Here is a 19,526-nt window from a genome sequence, read left to right as displayed (position 1 = left end):
ACCAATTAATAAATGAGTGAGATATTTTATATACACTACATAAAGATCTTCAAATGGGTACTAATCAGGGGGACACAAGAGAAGGTCCTCAACACCACTAGTCACCAGAAAATTAGAACTGTGAACATTATAAAGACTGATGAGCCGGGTGTGGTGTTGCACCCTTGTAATCCCTACCCTGGGGAGGCAGAGACAGGAGGATTGCGCAGGTTCAAAGCCAGCCACTCTGGCTTAAGAGACCCTGTTTTATATACAAATATATAAAAGGTCTGAGAGTGTAGCCTGGAGGTAGAAGGGCTTCCAGGAACCCCAGTACCACCGAGAAAGAAAGAAAGAAAGAAAGAAAGAAAGAAAGAAAGAAAGAAAGAAAGAAAGAAAGAAAGAGAGAAAGAAAAGGGAGAGAGAGAGGAAGAAAGAAAGAAAGAAAGAAAGAGAGAGAGAGAGAGAGAGAGAGAGAGAGAGAGAGAGAGAGAGAGACTGATGAGATCATGCCAGTCATGTGAAGATCTATAACACCAAGACACTGCTGGCTAGAATGTACACCAGTATGCCCACTTTATAAAACCATTTGTTGTTTCTTTAAAAATTGTATGCGCCTGTCATACAACCCAGCCATTCCATTCCTAGATATTTACCCAAGAGATAAAAACACATATCCATGCAAAAAAATTCACATATAAAAATGTATAGCAGCTTTATTCACAGTACTACAAAATTGGAAATGACCCAATTGTCCATCAACAGGCAAGTGGATGAAAAAATTGTGGTTTATTTGTATTATGGTGCACTTTCCAGCAATAAAAAGAAATGAACTACTGATACATGCAACAGCATGGCTGAATCTCAGGACCATTATACTGAGAGAGAGAAGCCACTATTATGCGTGTCCACTTATATTTTCAGAAAATGCCTGGAGAGTAGGGTGGGACTGGTTGTAAAAGGAAGAGAGGATGTCTGTGCTGAGGAAGGGCGAGCTGAATGGAAATATTTTGTATTTGGGAAATATCTGTGGTTTCCTTGTGTAAGAACTATTATAAATGATCAAATTGTGCCAGGTATTTCACCTAGTCAGATAACACCTGGAAGTTGCTATACTATATTCTTTTTTTCTTTCCAACTCTACCAACATCCAGTGTTATCTTTGTTCACAAATTGTGTAGGTATTTCTGGTTTCCCTTAAGAGATTTTTTTCCTACCAGTTATTGAATTTTTACTATAAGCTAAACATGTTACTAATATTGTATTTATTGAATATTTTGTAAAACCCTATAAAGTAAATATTTTTAATTTCCATTTATGGGGAATAAAACTAAAGCTCAGGGAAATTAAACAATTCTCCAAAGCATAGATCTGAAGTTTGAACTCAGGTCTTTCAGAGTTCTAAAACCTACTCATAAGCATCGTAGAAACAACCTCTTGCTGAGCTGGGCCATGTCTTTTGCTTATTTTTGCATTCTATTGCCACTAGTGTGGTGCTAAGCACATTGCATATGCTAAGCAAATATTGATTTATTTGTTGATTGATTCCCCCATCTAATACTTTTATGCTTTAAAATAGCAACCACCTGCCACCAGGGACTCTTAAGGAGCTTTAAAAATGTCAGTTATTAGGGACATTTCATCCTTGTCAGAGCAAAAGGAATTATCTAAGGAAGTTCCCGAATTTTTGTCACTTCCTGGATAAAGAAAAAAAAACATAAGTGAGTCAGCTCCCTACTCTGTTCACCCAGCTGCCTTTCAACATCTCCTGGGACTTCTTCCCTTCCTTGTAAAAGAATCCACGAGAACCTTGATCCAGACACTCATAAAGCCTTCCATTATACTTGTGACCCCATAAAAAAAACCTGGTGCAGGTAGTGGAGACGGAAGGCACTACTTCAGTCCGTGCTTGGTCTTTCTTCTAAGTGCTGAGTGGTAAGTCCCAAACCCAAACCACAAACAGCACAGTTGCTAAGCAAAAAGACCACTGTCCGTGACCTTGCAAATAGTTTTGTCTGTGGCGCTCTCTCTTTTAAAATGCTTCCCCCCACCTTACCTTTGTTCTATATGACTCTCTAAAGTCCCAAAAGTCTGCATTATAATTTATTGCTGAAAAGAGTTTTTGAGTTGCTTTAAAAGGTATTCTACTAGAAATAAATAGGAACAAAGGGAGAGAGACATGTTAAGAAATCTAGATGGCAATTTATGTGTCCTTGGTTTTTTTTTTCATAACTCAGAGTGAATCATTGTCTCTTGATGAATGAGTTGGGGTTAAGGATTCATTCATGAATAAAGGTTTCCAAGGATTCGCGAGAACCCAGAATGAGATACTTGCCGGGAAGGTAGAAAAGCTCTTTTATCCCAGATTTCAAACTTTATATTCATCGAAAAGCATGAGGGAAGGAGGGACTGAAAGGGATTGTATAACTGAGTACCAAAAGCTTTTACTGACCTAATTTACTCTTAGAACAGCCTTCTCCATGGCTGAAGGAACCCTTGTTCTCCTTAAGCCTTTCTACTACCTTGGCTACATTTTTAAAAGATGAAATTCTTATAATGTATGGGGGGAAACCAGGGATGTGTTGAAGATGCTTCCTTGAGAGCTGATGCTGAAGTCACTGATGCTGAGAAAGGTCAAGATTAGAATTGCTACTGAAATGTCAACTGCTCAGAAATTTACTATTAGTTGCCTATTGTTTTACTTAGCTTTTTTCCTCACTATAACCAAAATATCTTAAAAGTACAACATACAGAAAGAGAGATTTATTTTAGAGCTCACTATTTCAGAGGTCAGTCTATGATCACCCAGCTCACAGCAGAAATGGTTCAACAATAGGGCTGGCTTCCATGCATGCTAGAGAAGGAAAAGCAGTCCTCAGTTCTGAGCAGCTGGGAAGAAGAGAGAAAGCAGCCAGATGCAGGTACAGTTCCCAAGACCATTCCCCCATGGATCCTTCCTCCATCCATGCCCCACTTTGTCTAACACATGAGCTTTTGGGGGACATATAAAATCCATTCCATGACACTGGTAAACATCACGACAAACAATGCCCTTTCTACTAGACATTTCACTACAAGGAAGCCTCCCACATATGACCAAGGGGTGTGTGTGTGTGTATGTGTGAGTCCCAGAAGCATTGTTTTTTTATAACAAGCCTTGGGTCTCCCTCTTCCCTCTCTGTCCATAGATGGGATACCTCCACACACTATGCATATCTCAACTTTAAGTGGTTTTCTCTTTCTACTAAAGTAAAAATATATCTTAACTCAGAATCACCAACAAAGGAGGCTGTGCATTATTAGCTCTCTAATAATGCACCCCTAGAAGATGCCTATCTCTGGATACAACTGGGAAATACTGAATTTGTGGTCTTAACAGAGCTTCTCAATGTTTGTTTTGCCTATGACTCATCTAGGAATCCAGTCAAAATGCAGATTCTGATTCAGCAGGTCAGGGATGGGGCTGGAAGTAAGGATTGATAGCAAGCACCTAGCTGATGCTGCTGCTGCTCTGACAAGGCCACTTTGGGTACCAGGGGACTAGATAGAAATGCATCTAAGTATCTACACACAGGTGTTAGTTGAGGCCAGAGGATGGAACAATTCAAAATAGGCTGTTCTTGTTGTGCATTGAATGAATTATATGGAAAAGGGGGATTTTCCCCTCTTTTTTCTGTCAAGAAAGCCACCCAGGCCCTGCAAGGGGGCCATTGCTTACAGCCCTCATCAATTTGTAGGTCAGACCTTTACTTTTGCAGGGCGGGCATGCTCAGAACTCAAGCTAATCATACGCCAAAGAACACAGGGAGTCATTAATGTGATGTTTCAAAATGACCAATAGAAACATGTAACAATTGGTAGGAATCACCTCCTTGGCCAACCAGTATATTCTCTGCCTGCTAGAAGCTCCCCAGGACAGCTAAAATACCATATTACACCAGCAGATGGTGAGCAGGTCTATAGACGCCTGAGCTGAGTGATTTCCCTAGCTTCTCTGCTTACTGTGGGGGTCACCTTGAGCCAGGGCTCAGTCCACATGGCCTGCCTTTCCTCCTCCTATTCTGAGAAGTTCTTGCTTCTCTAGACATTTGGGCTCAGCTCATTCATGTGTCTTTCAAACACTAAGCCCTCCTAAGCTCCTTCTGTCCCAGGCAGTAAGGCCACAAAAATGTTCATGGAAGTCTAGCTCTGCTCTCAGATTTAGGCATGGAAGGCATTCTACTTAATTTATTTTTTTAAAAAAAGTTTAATGTTTAACAGTGGTAAAATGCACTTACCTTAAAATTTTCATATGGGAGCCATTTTAAAATATACAATTCAGAAATGTCATGTGCATTCATGTTGCTGGGCAACCAGCACCTCCATCCATCTCTAGAACTTTTTCACCAGCCCAAACTGAAACTTTATATTTATTAAATAATAATTCTCAGTTTTCCCTTCCTCTAGACCCTGGCAAACATTCTACTTTCTGTCTACATGAATTTGACTCATCTACATACCTCATAGAAGTGGAATCATACAGTATTTGTCCTTTTGTGATTGCTTGCTTCATTCAGCATAATGTCTTCAACATTTGATCATGTTGTAGCATGTGTCAGAATTTCCTTCCTTTTTGAGGCTGAATAATATTCCATTGTATGTACACCACATTTGGTTTATCCAATCATCTGTTGGCAAACATTTGAATTTCTTCCTTTTCACTATCATAAGTGATGCTACTATAAACATGGAGGTACTAATGATCTCAAGACCTTGTTTTCAGTTTACTTGTTATCTACCCAGAAGTGAAATTGCGTTATCATATGGCAATTCTATTTTTAACTTTTTGAGAAGCTACCATATTGCTTCTTTAGTGGTTACATCGTTTTCTCTGCTCACCAACAGTGTACACAGATTCTAATTTCTCTACATTTTCACCAAAAGTCCTGCCTCTAACTTTTAGTAGCATCCTTTTCTTTAAGCTGGGCTATTGCTCTAATGTCTCACCTGAAATGCTCTCTTGGCTTTCTCTGCCTCCTCTAAATCCTGCTTAACTTCAAATCCAGTTCCCACATTTTCTAAATTGTCCAAAATGTTAGCCCCTGATGAACTTACTCTACCTGTACCTGAGACCAGCCATATTTCCCTCTGGATAATGAATGTCTTGTTCTCTGATCACCTCCTGTTATCTCATTAATGGTCAGATTCTATGCTCCTTGGTTTTACCTACTAGAAAAAAAGCATTTGATGTTTGTGGTAACTTGTTTGATGGATTAATATAAAGAAAAACAAGAAGCAGGATCAGAAAAAAAGGATTAAATGCCCAAAGCTTGATTCCTGATCTGAAAACTCTGTACATCAAGAAAAGAAATTGAATCCCATTGTCCCAGGAAACTGTCTTTGGCAGAGGCTTACTAAGAGTTTCTATGCCCACCTAGGGAAGATATCCTTCCCTAGGCTAGAATCACCTTGGAAAGTACTGACCCTAAATGTCATAAGATTAGAACAGAAGCCTACCCAGGGAAGACTATCTCCAAGCCTCTCCAGGGAGACCCACAGATCTGTAGAAACTAGAATTTATTAGTCCAGGGGACTGTTGTGGGAGAGCTCCACATGGGTTTTATTATAATGTCTGTAGCTGCTTATGTTACACAAAGCCTGAGTTTTCTTCCATCCCCAATTGCCCCAAGGCAAATGCCAGAAAGCAGCCCCAGAGGGGCTGCTGCTGACTGTTGAATAAAACCAGAGGTACTTCCCCACCCCAATCAATCTGTCCCATTTAGGTTTGAACTTTACCTCTCACTTTCTTTACTTTAGAGACACTATAGTACCCCTTGGCTGCTTTAGAGAAAAAGCTGAATGGCTGGTGTTGGCCTCTTGCAATGACAATGTCTCTGCTCTTCTATGACTGTTTTGATGTATGAGGTGGCTGCTTTGTCCCCTGGGCTTCCCTGTACCCATTTGTCAATATAAAACAGTTCTAGTATCATGTGTGTATGTGTATGCGCTCATGCGTATGTGTGTGTGTGTGTGTGTGTGTGTGTGTGTGTGTGTGTGTGTGTATTACTGGAGATAGAACCCAGGGGTGGTTTACCTTTGAGCACACCTCTAGTTTATTTTTTCCTTCTTTCTTTCTTCCTTCCTTCCTTCCTTCCTTCCTTCCTTCCTTCCTTCCTTCCCTCTTTCTTTCTTTCTTTCTTTCTCTCCCTCCCTCTTTCTTTCTTTCTTTCTTTCTTTCTTTCTTTCTTTCTTTCTTTCTAAACAGGGTCTTACTAAGTTGTAGAGGACATCACTAAGTCCCTGAGGCTGGCTTCGAACATGCAATCCTCCTGTCTCAACCTCCAAAGTACTGAGATTATAGACAGCTACCAGTATGCCTAGACCAGTGTCCTTTGAACTTTTCCACCAAGAACAGGAATCCAATGATGTCAGGAGTGCCTGTTGTAAGAGAGAGCTCTCCCCAACCTCATGAAAACCTGAAAGGAACTAGAAGCTCTGATTGGAATGAGATGTTCAGGACATCTAGTACAACTTCTCTCTCTGGTACTCAAAGCCCTCATCAAGTACTATGCCTCTACTTGAACTTCTATGCTAGGAACTCATCACCCTCAAAGACAGAATGGTCATCATTTGCACATTTATTCTGGTGCTACCCAGGATCCAGGCGGCTGTGGAGGAGCAGGTCCCTGGACTCATTCCCCTTTCATATAAAGCATGCTAGAGAAGGCATGCAAGAGACTTGTGTGGTGCCTGGGTAACCCAAAGGGCTAGAGAACTGTCACTAGGATGTCCTACCCAGCAGGACACTCGTTAGTCACCTGCCTGAGCATCCCAGAGCTGCCCACTGCTCCCAGGTATGCCCACTGAGTGGCCCAAATGCTTCTGAGTTACTGTTAGCCAGGCTGGCTTCCCTTTCCCAAGTCCAATTACTAACCCCTTCCTGACAGGGACTACATTTTTCCGCATTATCCTAACAGGGCAGGGTACCTGTGTGCCAGTAGGTCCTAGGCCTGGGGTCTCTGCCCTATTTCAGGCCCTCATAACCTCTGTGGACTACGCAGATCACCCAAGACGTAACTCCCTGCCTCCAGGGTCCTTGCCTCCCCTTTCCACCTAGTTGTTAAAATGACGGCTCAGAATGCCAACCTGAGCACATCGTTCTCCTGCTTAGCATTACTAGGGGATCAATGCAATCTTGGCAATGAGACTCAAGGTCGCTAACTTCTCGGCCACTCCGTTTCAGCTTTCTTTCCCACCAGATGGCAATTCTACCTCGTCCCCTCCTTCACTCCTCTCCTGAAGTCCATTATGAGAGCAAATGGTTTCAACTCCTCCCCTAAAATGCATATTTATCCCTGGACCCTCTCTTTTCACCACCATGGAACAAGCTACCATAATCTCTCACCTGATATAGCAGTAGCCTCTTAACTGGCCTTCCTGTTTCTACTTTTGCCCCCCTTTAATTCATTTTATACATAGCAGCCAGAGTAATTGTTAAAAATAAATATCAGTTTATGTCAGTATGCCACTCTCTAATGAAACCTTCAAATGACTTGTCCTCAAAATAAAACCTTCACCCAAAGCCTCAAAGAACCTGGCTTTGTCTACTTCTACAGCCTTTTCTCGTACCATTCTTCACATGTATACTACCTCTCTGGCTCTTCAAGCCAAGGACCCTTTGCATTTGCTGCTCCCCCAGCACAGGACACCTTTTCTTGGTTCTGTGTCGTCATCTGCTGCTCATCATTTGGATCTCAGCTAAAATATCACCTCCTCAGGAATGCTCGCTCTGTCTATTTTTCTTAGCATCTTGCTTAGATCCTTTTAGCACTACTAGCAATCTGTAATTAACTGATGGTTTCGTGTTTTCTCTAAGTCCCTCACTACACAGAAAGCACCATTAGGGCAAGAATCTTAAGTACATTGTTATATCCGTAGGATCGCCAGCATCAAATGGAGTTCATGGCACTTGGTGGGTACTCAGTAAATGTTTTCTTCTGAGTGCTAAAAGAATCTAGCTCTTGCTACTTCTCCCTTCCCCCTCCCCTGCCACTCCTCACCCCCTACATCTATATTCCAGCCCTGTTTTCTGAAACTCCCTGAAGGTACAAGCTATTTTATGTCTCTGTGTCTTTGCAATCATTCCTTGGCTGAAGTTAAGTTGCGATATCTTCCTAGAAAATTCCTCTAGAAGAAATGTCAGCTACTCTCCAAATTCTTTCCAATTTCCCCAAGCAGGATTAGTCCCCAGACCCCCATGTGCCATGACAAGAGTGCCCATGTTTCCATTCTTGCTCTTGGACACGTGGTCACAATGATCGTTTTCATATCCCTATCCTCGATACGCTCTGGAATCCCCATGGAAAGGCATCCTGCCTTCTGGATCTCCACCAGCCTTCACTCACAATCAAGTTCAGAACCTGGGACACACTAGCTGCTTGAAAAATAGTTGTTGAAAATTTTGCTCATTCATTAAAAAGAACAAAATTATGTCATTTGCAGGAAAATGGTTGCAAGCTGAGAATATTATGCTAAGTGAGATCAGCCAGTCTCAGAAAGCAAACAGTTGGATGTTTTCTCTCATATATGGAAACTAAAGAGAAACTGGGTAACAAAAGAGACCTCAGATAAAGAAGTAGAGACTCCAGCGGAGGATGGAGGGGGTTTGGAGGAGGGAGAAGGGGGAATAGAAATGCAGTGAGACTAGCAGTTTAAATCATGCTATATACATATATAAAATTATCAATACCAATTTCAATGTCATGTACAGGGAAAAGGACAGAGTGGGGTGGGATCTGAAGGGAAACGCACCAAATGTATGTGCATATATATTCCTATCACTGTACCTCATTATGGTGTATAATTGCAACGTACCAATAAAAGTGTATAGAAACAGCAAGTGAATTAAGTGAAAAAGTAATCCATGGATACAAATTCAATAGGCCAAGTTACCAACTCCTTGGTGTTCCCATTTGTGCCTTAGTTTTCTCACCTGCAAAATAGGAATAATAAATCATTACCTATCTATCCCAAAAGGTTAGTTTGATACTAAAATAAAAGAGTAAATGCAAAAATGGTCTGAAAGATTTAAGTTCACTCATTTGAAAATATTGATTGAGCCTTTACTCATTGCTAAGGCAATTGAATTACAAATCTGAAAACAGGATCCCTGGAAGGGTTCTACTTCAAGATTGACTTTGCAGCTGGGTGTGGTGGCACACACCAGCAATCTCAGTATTTGAGAGGCTGAGACAAGAGGATCACGGGTTCCAGGCCAGCCTCAGCAACGTAGGGAGGTCCTCAACAACTTAGTGAGACCCTGCTTCAAAATAAAAAATAAAACAGGGTCGGAGGTGTAGCTCAGAGGTAGAATGTCCCTGGGTTCATTTCCCCCCGACACCACACACACACACATACACAAGATTGCCTTCTTACTAATTAGTTGCTTACAAAAGACATGCCCACCTCTGAGCACGCTCTTGTCTTCCATTAATCCTTTGCTTTCGGATTCACTGTATACCTGTGCATTTTGGTCTTCCCTGGAGTTCCCTGCATGCTTTCCAGCTGTAATCACAGCTGAATGATTTCCTCAGCAATCCTAGTTCCACTTCAAGAAAACTGTCAGCGGTACACACAGCACCAGGCCCATCCATCTGTGTAAGAGATAATGTAATTCTAAGACAATATTTAACATTGTAGGATGAGGCATAAACTCAATATGTTTTCAGGCAGAGTAGAAAAAAAAATATGTGCCCCATCTCATTAATCACAATAAGAATGAGGGATGGGGCAGATACCCAAGCTGGTGCGGTTCCCTTCGAGTTAATCTGTCTTAATACTAAGCCCTTGATAAAAAGAATGCCCATGTCGCCGTTCTGCTTGTTCAATGGCAATTTACATTGGGGGAGCTCAAGATTTATGGAGTAACGAGAACCTCTCAGTAATAAAAGCTTGAGTGATCCACTCTGTACATGGAGGTAACTTCAGCTACAAACCCTTTCTGGGGTGAGACTTTAAATAGAAAGATTTCAAATTAAGTATTTATAAAACCGATCTGATCACAAGTGTTTATTGAGTTCATTCATTCACTCATTCAGAAAATATTTACTGGGCATTAATTCTGTGCTAGAAGCTCTGTTTAGGGACTGAGGACATGGGAACCAGCCATGGTTTATACTTTTGAAAGTCTCACATTCAGAAAGATGTGACTCAGGGCTTTACGCTCCTCTTGGGCAGGGATAATATCTATTTTATTTTTCAGTGTGCACCTGTGCCTATTATTGGTTCTAGCAAAGAGGATATCATTACAAATGTATTAAATGTTAAGTATCCATCAGCAGATTAATGGATAAACAAAATGTGGTACATATATACAATGGAATATTACTCAGTCTTAAAAAGAAAAAAAACTCTGACATATGTCCCAACATGGATGAACCTTGAAGACATTATTATAAATAAGTCAGTCACAAAAAACATATTATGTTTGATTCCATTTATAAGGAATATTTGAAGTCTGCAAATTCATAGAAACATAAAGAAAATTAGCAGTTGCCCAGGGTTGGGAAAAAAAAGATTTATCATTTAAGTGAATGAAATTGAGTTTTGCAATAAAAAGTCCAGTAGTAGATGGTGGTGCTGGTTTTTCAACAGTTTGAATGTATTTAATACCACTGAACTATACGCATACAAGTTACCAAATGACTAATTTTATGTGATGTGTATTTTACCATGATAAAAATTTTTAAGAGAAAATGCTAGCAAGAAATCCAGAGAAAAATTGAAGCAAGAGTTGCAATAAAGTTTTCACAGAAGTAGGGCCATTGGAAGGACTCATGCCTTCCAGAAAAGAAGACTGCTAAGGACCCAGCAGGCCTAGGGATGTCCTCCAAAGAAAAGAGGCCAGGGGAGGGGTGGGCGGAGTTGGCAGAAGCAGCAGACCAGTTAGCAACATGGAAATGAAGGGTCAGAGAATTTCCAGTAAGGCCTTCTGAGGATGCCAGCAGGGGCCCAAAGACCTTTGGGCTGGACAGCTAGGAAGTAGCTGGCGACCTCTGGTAGAGCATCTCTAGGGATCATTCTAATTGCAGACACAGAAGTAAAGCTGCAAAGGGCACCATGTCAGGCAAATGGAAAATAAGACATTAAGATTTAATAGGAAAGGAAAGGCAATGATTGTAGAAACTGGAAGGCATTGGTTGAGGGGAGAAAAAGAAGAATGAGCAAGGAACAGAGAAATTGGAAGACAAGGAAGAGTCTAGAGTGTTTGGAAAGGATGAAGTGGGGAGGGTCCTTGTCCCTTTGACTCAGAGGACAGAAGTTCAGGGAAAAGTAAGGTGGAGAAGGAGCCCTGCTGGGCAGTCCAGTCTCTCTGGGGACATGCTATGCAAGACACATAGGGAGCCAGGAGTACCCTGGAACAGACTAGGGGAGCTTGGAGCAAGGCATGAGGAGCAAACTGAAGATGAGTGAAACACTGGGTCCTGCTGGGATCAGAGCTCTCGTGTGCACAGGGATCAGTGGGCTAAAACATGACAAGGCTCAGCCCCTGAGGCCCTGGAGAAAGAGCACAAGGGGAGAGCCGCCCAGTGGCAGGTGAGACAGGGTCAGTGGAGACCCAAGGATGTGCATCCCCAGGGTGGACAAGGCCATAGGTAACACCGATACCCATGAAGTCTGGGCTGGATGGTAATGGAGATCCGAGGGAGCTTCCAGGATATGAAGAAGTCTCGTGTGGGGGTTTACAATGAGGCCGGAGGAATGGCTCCAGAAGAAGGAGAGCAAAGCCAGGTAAAAGAAGGAATCATGTGGCCATCGAGGAACATTGAAGTGTGGGCTCATGGCCGAGGAGCGGCAGTGTGGGTGGCAGGGTCCCAGGAGATGTGCTGACGAGGAAAGGTACTGTCCAAGCTTAAGTCAAGGCAGTGTGTGTGAGGAGCCATCATTGGGGCACATTGAAATGAACACCCCTACTGATGCCAATAAGCTGATGGGGCGCAGACAAATGTTGGAAGAGAAGAGCAACCACTCAGGAGAGAGGAGAGAGGAGAGGAAGGCGGGAACAGGAAGATTGACTTGAGAAAGAGAAAGAGCCTGCTGAGAGGCAGGCCTGGCTGTTGGGGGAAGACATCCCAAGACCCAGAAAGAGTAAGTGGGTCAGGAATAAGGGGCTGGAATGGGAAAAGATTTCCATGGAAGAGTGTGAGCTGTGGGGGAAAGGCGAGGCCCTCCATGGGGATGATGGGCAGAGGGGGAAGCTGGAGTTCAGGACTTTGGGTCTGAGCAATAATGGTGAGTGGGGCAGGGGGGAGGCAGGTTAGAGGCAAATGAGAGAATTTCAGAGAGTGGCATCAGGGATATGTGTGTGGCAATGGATACATCAGAACTTCAGGAGTGCCGGGCGTAGTGGTGCATGCTTGTAATCCCAGTACTTGAAAGGCCGAGACAGGAGGATTGTGGTTTCGGCCAGCCTCAGCTACTTAGTGAGGTCCTCTGCAACTTAGTGAGACCCTGTTCCAAAATAAAGAATAAAAAATAGGGCTGGGGTGTAGCTTGGAGGTAGAATACCCCTGGGTTCAATCTTCAGTAAAACACACACACACACACACACACACACACACACACACACACGAATTCCAAGTACTTGTGACATGAGGCATCCCTCAAACTGAACCTCAACCTCAACCTCAACCTGAATGTAGAAGCAGGCCAGAGAAGTGCTCAGATGTCGGAGTCTCTGCTGCAAAACCAGAGGGTCACGGATTAGCGGTGGGAGCAGACTTCTGCTTCTGATTTGCAGAGCTGTCAATCAGGGCACTGGGGTTCTCACTCCAGCTGCCACCAGCCAGTCTCAAGAATGCAACCAGCGAGCCTAAACCATCTTCTTTCTTCAGAGGAGAGCAATTTGACTCCATATCTGGACTCTTTTTCTGCAAAATGGGAGGGTTTGGAACAAGTGAGCTTCTAGCCTCAAAATGCTGCGCTCCTGTGACTCTGAGTCCGCGGCCTCTCCGGCTGTTTCTGACTGCTCAATTAGAATGATGATCCAACTCTCCACTCTCTCCACTGGTGGGAGGAACAGACACTCATTAGGAAAAAGTGTTTTCCTTTGGCTGAATAATAACGCCGTTACGTACTTATCTCAATCACGGCAGCTGCGAGTGCAAACGGCTTCTTTTCACAAATTAGAAAAAGTCCCCCAGCTCTTGGCAGGCAAAAGAGCAAAGACAAATGAGAGAAAGGCTGGAGCGAGGCAAGCGGAGCCCGGCTAGATGGGGGACCCTCGTCTCCCCTCTGCCAGATGCTCCAGCACAGAACCCAACCTGCACCCCAGTACCCGCTACCCTGATCCCAACGCTCGTGACAACACCCCTACCAGTGAGTGATTCCAGGACCCCCATTTTACAGAGAAGAGACTCAGGATGTAGAAAGCCTCAGAGATCTCCCCAGAGGCAACCTTTCTTCTTACACACTCCGTATGCTCTGGGTTCCTGGAATGGGGTGCACTTCAAAAATCTTCTGTTTACAGTTTTGTGTGCTGGCAGTAAGTGTACTTCCTAGCCTAAATGGCTAGACACCAATGAAGGATATCTCCCCCTCTCCTCTCAGCCCAGTCACAGTAGCTCCGCTCCTGCTTTTCCAGCCGTATTTGGACATTAATCATATCACCCGCAGTCAAAATGCCATCTCATCTAGGAGGAATATAGCCGCAATATCAGGAGAGCACGGAATAAATACCGAAAACCATAATTCTTCATCATCCTTCAGCTCCCACGTGTACTTACTGAAATGCATTTGGTCAAATTGAGAGGGAGGGGAAGAATCAGAAGGAAGTTAATAGTAATGGCATGAGAAATTGTATCTTGACTTGTGCTATTATTACTTATTACAAGTGATAGTAGTATAACAATTTCAGGAGCTCTCGATTAGTTTTGTGGTTTTAGACTTAAAAGGAAAGAAAAAAATGTTAAATTTATTTTCTGGACCAAGAGAGCAATAATCATAACTATATTCATTTTCTTAGCCTTGGATGAGAAAGGTGGCCAGGGATTATTTATAATAAATGATCATACCTTATTTTTTCCGGGCCCCCCACATGACCAAAACAATAGGGTCTATGGATTTCCCATGCAAGGATAGTGTTGACTCTAAAAGAAAGAAAAAGATTCTGTCTGTAAGGGGTTTGCCCTCTTGATAGGAATACAGGATCCAGACACACAAAAGAGTTATAATGAGTTTTACAAAGCTTTGCAAATCACCGTCAAGTGCCGATTAGTGGAGAACAGCGGAGCAGGGTCCACATGGCACTTACAGAGGAGGGAAGGGAGGCAGGCAAGGGGGGCAGCAGGGACCTGTGGTGCTAAGCCCGGGGCTGGGCTCCCGCTGCAAGCACAGTGCCTGACACAGACCAAGCTCTGTTCACATCTGAGCAGTGGACTGAGGTGAAGCAGAGGTTGGTGGAGAGGAGGTATTACCAACAGAGGGAATGGATACAGACACATGGAGAACCTTCCCGAAGCTCTGGTGGAAGTTTTGTTTCTTCACATAAACAATAGTTGCCATCACATTCTAGGCTTTGTCAGTTTACTATCTTGAAATCCTTGTGAGGGACCCTTTGGGGGGTAACAGACGTGGATGTCAGACAACGTGCCAACCCCATTGGCTGGGAGTGGTTGCCTTGGCACATGGTGTGGGATGCAGCCATACTTGGAGGGAAAGGGAGTCACAGTGATTAATGAGGTCCTCATTAATGGGCAAAGAATGTTAGGGTACCCATTGTCAAATATTTGAATATTTGCTATCTTTCTTCTAAGGGATGTTTGTTGATCAGATTAGAATAGCAGGATAAAGTTAAAGAACTTCCATAAACTCATAAAATCATACACGTGTGTGTGTGTATGTGTGTGTGTGTGTGTGTGTGTGGGTGTGTGTGTGTGTGTGTGTGTGTGTGTGTGTGTGTGTTACTGGACATTGGACCCAGGGACATTCTACCTCTGAGCTTTGCCCCAAGGCCAACTTTACCTTTTATTTTTGAAACAGAGTCTCACTACATTGATAAGGCTGGCCTTGAACCTGTAATCTTTTTGCCTCAGCTTCCCAAGTAATGAAGTAATGAGACTGTAGGCAAGTGCCACCACATCTGGCTCCATTTTTTTTCTTTTTTTTTTTTTTTTGGTGTGGTACTGGGGATAGAACCCAGGGACTTTCTACCTCTGGCGTATACTCCCAGAACTATATTATGTTTTATTTGAAAACAGGATCTCACTAAATTGCTGGGAGCTTCACTAAATCTGAGGCTAGCTTCGAACCTGCGCAATCCTACTGTCTCAGCCTCCCAAGTACTAGGATTAGAAGTTTGTGCCACCACACCTGGCTCTGGCTCCGGCTCCATTTTTAATAGAAAAAAAAAATACACTCTACTATGATATTCTGGGAAGTTGTCATAATATGAAAATCTCTAGCAGCATCTGTAATGTGAAGCCCTTAGATGTGACATTATTGGGCAGTACACAGCCTACACAACCGTATACAGTGGCCCTGAACCAAGATTTCAATGTATATTGTCTGTATATAGTGTCTATAATCTATATTGTCTGTATATGGTATCTACCGTATATCTTTAATGAAAACGTGAGTTGCAGATGAAGTTTCTACTGGCTCTTAAGATTGTGGCTTAAAGATCTTGGATTTGATATATGTAAGAGGCAAAAAGATTCTTCATAAGCATATGTTATCCTTGAATCAGGTACTTATGGGTTGAATATCATATTTTTAGGTTATAAAGCATGTTACACTTTTTTAAAGTGCTTGGGGTAGGTAAGTCATTTCATTTGATTCCTTCATGTGGAATGATAGCAGATTCCTAAGCAAAGAGCTGGAGTTGGGGGGGGGGAGGGTAAAGAGAAGGAATCACATTATAAGAATTGTATAAAGAAAGGATGGTGAGATTACGCTCTTTTCCTCAACTAGGTTTGGATCCCCTTAACTGAAACTGAAATGTACATTTCGTTATTTAATTTATCAGCATCTCTAGGAGATGTGTTAAATCATAGCCCCATTCATTGGCTTTACCAGCATAATTAATTACACTGTGAAACCTCCTGACAGCATCTCCTAGGGACTGAGGAAGAAAACTAAACCAGAAAACAGAAAAAGATCTAGGTCAATTTTCTATATATTCACTATGGACTTCTTCAGCATGAATCCTGGCTCTCTCTCTAGTTAGAGTAACTTTCGGCAAGTCAATTCCTGAGGTTTTTCCTCTCAGGATGAGGAGGTTGGGATGGATTAGAGTTATCAGGAAGAGAGAGGTAGTACATTCAAATTGAATCAATTGAAGTGTTTAGAAAAGGAAATTCTTCTCAAGGTACAAGCATGAGAAGAAAACCACCATGATACAGGAGTACCCAGAGCTAGGGACCGCAGGCCATCACTAGCCCGCCCTGGAGCTAAGCATCGTCACTATAATTAAGAGGAGTTGTATAGAGAAGGACACCCTGAGAGGGGCTGTCACCCCTGCCCAGGGACAGTTGATGCAATGCTGTAGGAGTGTGAGTAGGGAAATAAATACTCCAATACCATTCTCCTTCCTCCCTCTGATCTCCTGTGATGTTCCCACTGGAAAAACTCAACTGGAAGCCAGAAAGCAAAGGAACCATGGATGGACTCCACGCAGCTCCATCCCCTGCAGAGAGGAGGAGGGCAGAGGAGGTCTGGGGTTAGGTGGGAAATACCTAGCCCACCAACTAGGTTCATCCAACTTCTGTGAACTTACCTAAGGTACTCTAAACATCCTGCCCTCAGTATGCCAAGTGTTAGATATGGTAGGAAGGGATTTTACTCATAGAAAACAACTTTGGGGAATGTGTCATAAGGCATTGTCTGCTAAAGTAGTTGACCAAAATATATTTGTAGAGTAAATAAATACATAAAATAAAAATATAGTTCCAACTAAGGTCTAATAGTAAGGGGCTATGAGACTACAGGCAGTGTGTGTACAAGTCTGCATACACACACATACAGACCCCCACAGAGAGTCTTTAGAGAGCTCCAAGACAAAAATCATTGAGGCATCCAAAGGGTCCCACTGTAATGTCATCTCAAAGCCAAGCAGAGCTGGGCTTCAAAGACTTTAGGTCTGGGAAGGCCTCAAAGGAGCAGCTAGTCCAAGCCACCACTTTACACCCCAAGTCGCTCACCTTGGAGCTGCAGAGACAGCCACGTAGACAGAGCAGAGTCTCTTGTTGGAGCTCAGCACCTGCTTTCTCTCCATCCCCTTTAACACTCACTGCATTGATCCTGGGACACCCTCATCCCCATGCCTTGCTGATGTTAAAAATCTCAGGGAACCTTCCGAAGGTTCGCAGTGGGCCTTCCACAGACCCTCTGATTTCCTGAGCTCTCTTCACAGATTTCTCCAGCAGCTTCTGTTAAAGTCAGTTCTGTTTTGAAAGCTAGTATTCTTTCCACTGCATGCTGCTCCCTCAGAGAATAAAGGAACAGAGGAAAACTTTGGCGACCATCCTACTAAATATCTCCCCGAGATGACCTTTTTAGGATGACCTCCTAAAAACATCCTAACAAGGACCTGCACTACCCTTCCAAGGCAGCTCATTCTGTCTTGGGACACCTGGAGAAAACACCATACATCACTGTCTGATGAATGTGCCTTTGCCCTTGGCTGGGTTGGGGAAGAGAACTTGGGAATGAGAGGGAACCAGTACTTGAAAAAGGAGAATTGTCAAGACAACTGAAGATACCCAAATCTCAGGACCAAGCTACCAGGATGGAGCTGTTAGAAAATGTGATGGGCCAGCCTCTAGCCCCTCATCCTGGTGTTGGATAAGAATGCTAGACAGGAGAGGGCAGAGGACACCTTTAAGACATTAATCCACCCTCCTCGCTATTGATGCTTGAGTAAATCCACTTAATATCGTTATCTGCTAATCCACATCTATCTTATTAAAAGATAGCAGGAGAGATTTCATCAAAAGCTCAGATGAGATGCACACTCTTCCCTGCGCTCCCCAGCCTGCCAAGCTTCGTGCTGATAGAAGAGAAAACGACATTGGTTTGCCTGCCTGGTTCTGAGTTTACCCACAGTGGCTTTTCAGTGATCCTGGTGTTCCTTTCTAAATGCTCCCAAACCATCTGGTTAGAAATCTGTTTTTAAATTTGGCCAAGGATCTATGCCAGTATTACCACTATGAAGTTGATTTTTTAAAAATCAGAACACTTCTCTCCATTTAATCTGAAACTGACAGCTGAATAACTGAGAAGCTTTGGGTTACCTCCCTCGCTTAGACAAGCCTGCCCTTGTGTTACATCTGGTCCCCAAAATCATCCTTAAGAACCTTTATGAACAGCAGTTTCCCCATCTGTGCTCTTGGTTTCATTCTTAAACAAAACTACTGGACCAAAGTATTGTCATCAAACTCGGTCTATTCGCCAGGAACAACAAAGCACTGGAGATCCACAGAACCCAGCTGGGTCCAGTCCAGGTGGATGTGGAGTCTCACACGCAAGCCCTGATTCTTCTTCCCGGTGCCTGATGCCTTTACCCCACTCTTGTTAAGCAACCCTGATCCAAGCCATCAAGGACCTGCAGCCCTGTCTCTCCTCTCCTCAAAAACAAAGACCATGTTTTATTTCTCAGTACTTCACCAGTGGCTGGCTCCATGTCTTCCACAGAAAACACATCCTGATATATTTTACAGTAACAATGTTGAAGATGAAATGAATTTCTGATTCAGAAGGAAGAGGTTATGGAAATATATATATATATATATATATATATATATATATATATACTCATTAATAGGGAATATTAAAGCAAGCCCCGCAATACCATCATTTAGAGTAGAGGTAGCATATTCTCCCAGTCAGTCCAAGGGTGATATTTTATATGATTTACTTTTGATTAATCCTACTGGATAGATATTTCATGTACAGCCTATGCATTTGTTCTTAAGAGCTTAATTGATGGTTCAATTTATAAGCATTAGAGTTGCTGCTATGTAAATGAATTTCCAGCGTCCAATTCACCTTTAAAGTAATTAAGTTAAGTACGGTTAGTTAAAAACATTAGATACCTATGAAAAACCCCTGAGACAAATTCGGTTTGTTTGGAAGAAGAGGAGGCCTTCTGTGTTTCTCTTGCCTGGTTTCGTATTTCCATGCGTTCTCTGTACCCCTTCCCGTCGAGTCCTCCCCTCCTTTGCTCTCCTGCTGGAACTAATGTGTTGGTGGGTTAAAGCAGGACACACCATGAGTGAAAGTAACAACCCGTTTCATAAACAAGCTGCACTGCTTCCCAGAGAAACCAGAGGCACGTGTGCTCTTTGCTGAGACGGTCCTTCTTCCTCTCAAGTTGTTGTCCTCCAATTTCGATGGAATGATGTTGCTCGGGATATGTGTATTCGACATCAGTTTTAAGTCAAAGCTTGCGCTGATCAGAGAACTGAACTTACCTTTTCCTTCCTGCTATGTGAATAAGTAGACATGTCCACTTTTAATAGAATCATAGGGTGGATGGGGACTGGAAAAGGGATGGAATTTGGCTTCCATCC

General features: G+C 42.9%; 1 protein-coding gene across 1 annotated transcript in view; it reads left to right on the top strand.

The window, feature by feature from the left end:
• ALK (ALK receptor tyrosine kinase) overlaps positions 1–19,526 on the top strand; it is a gene marked incomplete at both ends in the record, with an annotated part of 721,303 nt that overhangs the window by 397,681 nt on the left and 304,096 nt on the right. The gene's annotated exons all lie outside the window — the stretch shown is intronic.

This window comes from Muscardinus avellanarius (assembly GCF_963383645.1).
Source record: "Muscardinus avellanarius genome assembly, chromosome: 15".
Lineage (NCBI taxonomy): Eukaryota > Metazoa > Chordata > Mammalia > Rodentia > Gliridae > Muscardinus > Muscardinus avellanarius.
Note: the sequence above shows the minus strand (reverse complement) of the source record. Positions and strands in the feature narration are given on the sequence as shown.